The 6,454-nt window shown below is 55.5% G+C and overlaps 1 long non-coding RNA gene across 1 annotated transcript; it reads left to right on the top strand.

Moving 5' to 3' along the window:
- The first annotated feature begins 328 nt into the window (after positions 1–328).
- LOC121149104 lies at positions 329–6,044 on the top strand. Its single transcript, XR_005882617.1, has 3 exons — positions 329–340; positions 628–632; positions 5,960–6,044. It is a non-coding gene; the product is annotated as an uncharacterized LOC121149104 (long non-coding RNA).
- Positions 6,045–6,454: the final 410 nt, after the last annotated feature.

Genomic DNA, 6,454 nt, shown 5'->3' with positions numbered 1-6,454 from the left:
CTGGATGTGCATCTGGGGAACAGGGGAAGCATAATGGGCTGCTGGCGGCCTGGTGCTGCACTGTCTCCCTTGCCCATTCGCTGACCTGCCTGCCTGCCTGGGTTCGTGCAGCAGCTTTGCTGAATGTCCCAGTTTAGCCCTGCGATTGTGCTGCCATCTCTGGCTTATGGTTTGTCCCAAGAGTAGCAGGGGTGAGGCCTGGCACTGGATCCTATACTCATGTTTGCTCTCGGCTGCAAGCTGTCCATTCCGTAGCGGTGGCCGACAGTACCCCCTCAGAACTGTGAGACTGAGCTGCTTCTTCTGTCTTGTGGGTTCCTTTTTCCCCTGCCTCGGTGTGGTGGGAAAGGCCAGGGGTGTGGAATCCATCATGATCTCTGCTTTCTCTGCCTTCTGCTGCATTGGAGGTGCGTGGGCCAGCCCCTCCCATGGTGGTGTGGGGCACTTGTCTGCCAGAGTCTGGGTCTGTTGGACTCTGTGTGGTTCTCCTGCAGCAATCCTCTTTGTCTTTTCGGGTGCCTGAAACCCAATGGTGGTGTTGCTCTTTTGCTCCCCCAGTGTCCTTTCCCTGGTGTGCCACCGCAGCCTGCTGGTGTGTGCTGCCTGCTCAGTGGAGTCTCTGTAAAGTCGAGGTGGTAAGGAGGAGGAGGTATGGGTGTAGCACCTCGCCTTTTGGGGAAGGGAGGCTGCTGATGCCTGTGCTTTGCCTGGCTTTGTGTCCCTGTGTGTCCGTGGGGGCAGGGTGGCTTCCTTACTTCTGCTGCAGACCCCTCCACCCATCTTCAGACTTGACCTCTAGCCTGGGTGTTCCTCTGTCGGCCTGGTGAGAAGTGCATGGTGAGGTTGGTGGGGTGGCCCACCTTCATTGAGAAAAGTCTTCTTTAGTGATCTGAGGGATGTGCCATATCGCCCACCTTCTGCTGTTTCTCCTTCCTCCTGTGTGTGTCGGTAGCCACACTGCTGACAATGTGGATGGCTTGGGTTGTGCATCAGGTGGTAATGTTTGCTTGTGTCCTCTGCCTGCACCTCTGGTGGGCTGCATGGGGTTATGTCTGGGCTCTTCTGGCTCCTTGGTAGTGGGGGCTGGATGCTGTCTCTTGTGCCTCTTCCTTGCCACAGCCTGTGCCTCCCCCTCTGTGTTGGGGAGGGTCCCACTGGACTGAGTGTCCCGGTGTCTACAGACCTGATGGAAAGGGGCCCTGTGGTCACTTGCATGAGCCCATGTGAATGTGTCTCTGGTGTGATGCCTTCTGTGTGCTGCCTGGGGATTTGGGGTGTGTGGGGCTTGTTCCATGCTGCTCCTGTGGCCCTGGTGCAGGGTGGTTCTCTGCCTGCTTCATGCCCTGGGCTGCTATGGCCATTGGCCAGGCATGACTGGTGGTGAAGGGTGGTGGTAGGACCTCAGGTTTGGGCCTGTTGGGTCTCCACTTGGCCGTATTGGTCATGGGACTGTTCTCACAAGGTTGTGACCCTCTGGAGTGGGGAAATGGATGTTGGTGAATGGAGGTCAGGAGATGACTAGTTTGTGGGCCTTGGTGGTGTCCCAGTGGAGGAGCCTCAGGTGCATGTCAGGTAGTGTGTGGGGTGCTGGAGGTGAGTTCCAGTGTCCCAGGTGTCATGGGACCACCCTCGTGTGTGTGATGGTGGCATCCCATGTCCTTTTTCTGGGTGGACCATGCATTCATTGGCCCGAGATGCATTCTCTTGTGGTTCTGCTTCATGCTCTGGTGCCTCTCCCTCATGGCCCAATGCTGTCACCCCCACAGGTACCCCCTCACCTCAAGCTGTGGCCTCATGTTGGGAGCATTTGTCAGGGTTTGGGTTCGGTTGGCTGTGACAGGTGGCCTGTGCTGTGTGGAGCTGGAGTTTTCCCCTTCGTTGGAGGGGTGTGTGCATGAGAGGGGTGGCTGAATTGCAGTGTCCCAACTGTGTGGTTGTGTCTGGTGTCTCCCCCTCCCCCATGCGGGACTGCCCTTACGCTCTGAGGGTGCTGGCAGTGAGATCCCACCTGGTGTGGGGACTGGTGTGTCACCTGGCCGCCATTCAGGTCGGCAGTCTGTGTTGAGGAGGCCCTCTTTTCCCATGCCTCTCCACCTCCTGGTCCCAGGTCTCTGCCATCCCATTGTTCTACCTTGGTCTTGTTGCATCTGTTGGGAGGACACTCTGGCCCCTTCTGAGTCACACGCCTTGCCCTGTCAGGCAGCGGTGGTGGTGCCGTGGGTTGATTTTTTTTAAAGTGGTGTGCGTGAGGGTTGAGGTTGGCGAGGCCGTGGGGCTGGCAAGGGCGGTTGGTATCTGCTGCTCTCCCTCTTTCCCTCCTCCTTCCCTGTAGCAGTGACAGTGGTCTTTCCAGACAACGTGTGGTGCCCAAGGTTGGGCTTTTCCTGAGGCTCTGGCCTGTTTCTATCATGAGAATGTATAGACAGCTTGGCATCGCTCTGTGCCCGTTGTGTGTGGGGGTGTTGTAGGCCTGGGGATCATGTCGCCCCCTTTTGTCGCCCCCTTTTCCTCCACACGATGTGCTTTCCTGTTGTGGGCCGGACCAGATGGGGAGGATTGTCCTGTGGGTTTGGTGCCGGGAGAAAGGAGCTGTCTCTCTAGGTGAGCTGTCTTTCGGTTCCAGTGGGCCTGGGGATCATGCTGGGGACATCAGGGTGGTACACTGTGCTGCGTCAGTGATGGCGGTTGCTCTGTCCCCACCTCGGAGTGGCGTGGATCCTCCGCTTCATGGTGTTTCTTCAGTGGTGCTGTGTTTCTGGGGGAGATTTCCCCACCATGCCTTGTGGTTAGGGTTAGGGGGACCAGCTCAGCGGCTGGCCGGCCAGTCTTTGTGCGTTCCTTGCTCCCCTTTTCCCTTCCCCGACCTCAGCCACGTGTGCTCTTCTCTCTCCTCCCTGCCCATCCAGTGTCTCATTTTTACCTTACCGAGGATAGGAAGGTGGGGGGGCTGTGTGTGTCTTGCATCAAGGGGAGTGGGCAGCAATGGGCCATGCTTGTGGTGCCGTGCTGTACAGGGCTGTGACTGGTGGGCCTGGCTTGCTGATGTGTTGGGGGTGGTGGTCTCTGGGCTGTGTGCTGTGCCTCTCTTGACTCTGGTGTGTCTGTCTTGAACCCCTAGGCCCTATGGTGGTCCAGGGGCATGGTGCCTGAGCCGTAGAGGTTCTGGCAGTCTCAGCCCCCCTGTGTGGCCAGCCCCATCTCAATACCTGCCCTGCCTTGCCTTGCCACTCCACCCTTGCTGTGCAGGGCTGTGGCAGCCACACTCCTCCCTATTCTGTCCTTGGCCACGCATCCTGTCCTCTCTGGCTTTCTCGCTCCAGGTACCTAGTGCGTCCCAGTGTGAGGAGGTCTAAAGACCCCTGAGTTTTATGCTCATTCACATTGGGGTTGGAGTTGTTGGCCCATAGGGGGTCAAGACTGGAGGGTCAGACTGGCTGGCCATCCTGCCCCTTCTGGCTCTGCTCCCTTGACCTATGCTATCCTTCCTCCCTCCACCTTGCCTGCCTCCCTCTACCCCATTCATCCATCCATTCATCCTCCCCTCTCCTGGTGTTGGTCTCGTAGTGGTGACTCGGACCAACCCATGGGGGAAAAAGCTGAGGCATCACGCCCCTGTACAGTGCTTAGAAGGGTGGTTGTGGTTGGGTGGGGTTGTGGGGATGGAAGCCTCCCAGTGCCTGTGGGGTCCATCTGAGTGTCCAACCCCATGGACCATGCCATTGTCTTGTGTCTTTCCAAGTCTGTTGGCCAGCCTGGGGCACCCCTTCTGGTCTCTGTGTTGAGACAGGTGCCATGCCTTGCAACAACATGCAGAAACTCAGCAGAGAATCACTTGACTTTGAATGCACTTGCAGCCCTGGGTTCCTCATGGGGCTATGCCTGGCTGCCTGTCTGGGCATGGTTTGAGGATCAGTTGCCCTCAGAGTGGGGGTTTGTCTCTGTCCTTCCCGCCCCCGGGTCACACTGCTGGGTTGTGTGCTCACAGGACCCCTCTTGAGGGGCTTTCCCCTTAAGTGCAGACCAGAGGTGGGCTCCACTCTCCTGTCTTTCCTGGCTTCACAGTGCTACAGTTTGTCCAGGAGAGGCATTGTTGGCTATACCTAGGAGAAAAGAGGCATCAGTGCCAGGAGAGGTGGGCTCACCAGGCATGCTGAGGAGGAAGGAGGGGGTACTCTTGGGGTTGGTTGGGAAGCAAGCCTTGAGGCTGGTAGCAGCGCATGCCCTCCGGCCACAGTCTGGTGCCTGCGTCACTGTTCCTGCCATGTATTCCTAGTCTCTGCCCCCTCCTTGCTTCCTTCCCCCTCTGCACTTGGGGAGGTCGTTTGTGCCACACACGTGGTGGGTTATTGGGAGTGGAATCTCTTGCCCTGTTTTCCCGGTGTGGCTTGCCACTCCCTCCTCTGCTTGAGACCCAGGATGAAAGGCTTTCCGCACTGTGCACTGATCCCGACACCCAGCAGGGGCACATCCAGAGGAGGCGGGGACAGCTATCTGAGGCCAACGGAGGCTCCTTAGGTGCTGCAGTATTGTCTGCCTGCCACACCTTGGGACCGGTCCAGTTTGGAGAGCCCTTCCTTCTGGGAAACAGGGCGTGGCTGGAAAGGGAGCCCTCTAGCCCAGCACAGAAGGCAAGTTTGTGGGGAATCTGCTGCTAAACCATCCATGGGTGATCTGCTTCTGGGCCAGGATTTTGTAAATAGCAGAGTAACTCCCTCCATGAGATCTGTTGAATCAGCTCTGGACACAAAGGTTTGTCTAGGTGCCTGTGGGCCCGCGTCCCATGGACTGGCTTGTGGTGCTGCTGGCTGTGCATGGCGGTTGAGCCTTGGTTGGTTCGTTTTTTGCACCTCGCTAGCTGTGCACCTCCAGGCGAAACTCCAGGGCCACAAGCCCTTGTGTTTGCCCCTTGCATGCCTGCGCGGGGGGGGGAGAGGTGGTGACGGTGGTGCACCTGTGTGTGGCCTCCGGTGGGAGGGCCAGTGTGGGGTGGGGGTGAGGGGCAAGGAGGCATTTTCCCCGGGTGGGAGTTCGGGCTTCTCACACACCCACAGTCCTCTCCACCGGGTTGGAGGGGCACCAGCTGGCCCTTCTCCCTCTGGGATGACGGAGGAGCGCTCTCAGAGGAGGCAGGGGCGCTGGCACTGCATGCGTTCCTTTACCCAGGTGGGCACACTTGTGGGTTGAAGGTCCCAACGATTCTTTCCCTCTCTCTCTTCCCAGTAAGGTGGTCAACTAGCTGCTCAGTGGCACTTAGCTGATCCATTCTTGTGGTCATCTGCAGTGGTGGACCAGCTGCCCCATGGCATTTGTACACGCTGTTGCCACTTGGTGTCATTGTTGACATGTTTGCTTTCTGTGTCCTCTCAGTCTTCCTAAAAATTCACTTCCCCCTCTCTGCCTCCTGCTTTCCATCTCTCCACCTTTTTTTCCCTATTGTTTAGATGTTCGGTTTTAACTGACTTTCTTGCTTTTTTTCTGTGTCCTTGGGGAGTCTTGCTAAAACTTCCTCCCCCTATCTCTTCTTCTGCCTCCTTTCTATGTGTCCTCCACTTTTTTTTTTTTTTTTGAATTTTTGAGTTATGTGTTCCAATTTAGTATAGCCTGGGATTTCCCTCCAAACTCTCAATCCCGACAGATTTTCCCCCATTTAATACACTGGTACAATAATTTCAACAGTCTCTTCTTTAAGTGTAATTCAACATTGCTGGTACTCTTCTTTAAGTGTAATTCAACATTGCTGGTACAACGTCACACAGTCCAGCATCCCATTGTCTACATTTGACCAACAGTTTCATTGGGAAGCTTTTTTTTCCTTTTAATTTTTACTTTCTTTTTTCTTTCTTCCTCCTTCTTTTTGCTTTCTTTCTGTGTTTTTGGGGAATCTTTGTAAAAACTGTTTAAATTTAATATTTTGACTGCCTCATTGACTCACGCATTTATTTTCCCCATTTCTTTAGAGAGAAAGGAACACTTGGTCCACCAAAGGAAGCTGGGCTCAGCGTTGAGTGATGACCTGCCTCTGCTGGCCACACCTGGGGCAGTACAATACTGCCTGCAGCTCCTTCCTGCCTGGTCTACACGCTAATCAGCCCAACACTACACCACCAAGATGCTCAGGTGTGCTGCGTCCCTGACTAGGAAAGGAACCCAGACAAAACGGGTGGCTGGGGCCAGGGCCAGGGATGGGGAAGAATGATTTAGCAACCTGTGTTTGAAGGGACACACACACACACACACACACACACACACACACATCTATGACTATGATTATTGCATGAGTTATGGTTAGCTTTGGGAGTTTGATTTGTGTTTGAGCTAGGGATGCTCTTAGTAGTAGAATAGGGTCATTATTAGGTCTAGGGGTTTGTTAGGTAAAGTAGAGAGCTTGGTTTAGAGTTATAGACAGGGTTGGCCTTAGGGGTAGGGTTTGTTTTAGGTTTAGGACTAGGTTCAG

Source organism: Ochotona curzoniae, unplaced genomic scaffold (genome assembly GCF_017591425.1).
Source record: "Ochotona curzoniae isolate NIBS_2020 unplaced genomic scaffold, NIBS_Ocur_1.0 contig_1888, whole genome shotgun sequence".
Classification (NCBI taxonomy): domain Eukaryota; kingdom Metazoa; phylum Chordata; class Mammalia; order Lagomorpha; family Ochotonidae; genus Ochotona; species Ochotona curzoniae.
The sequence above is the reverse complement of the archived record's forward strand: the minus strand, read 5'-3'. Positions and strand labels throughout refer to the sequence as shown.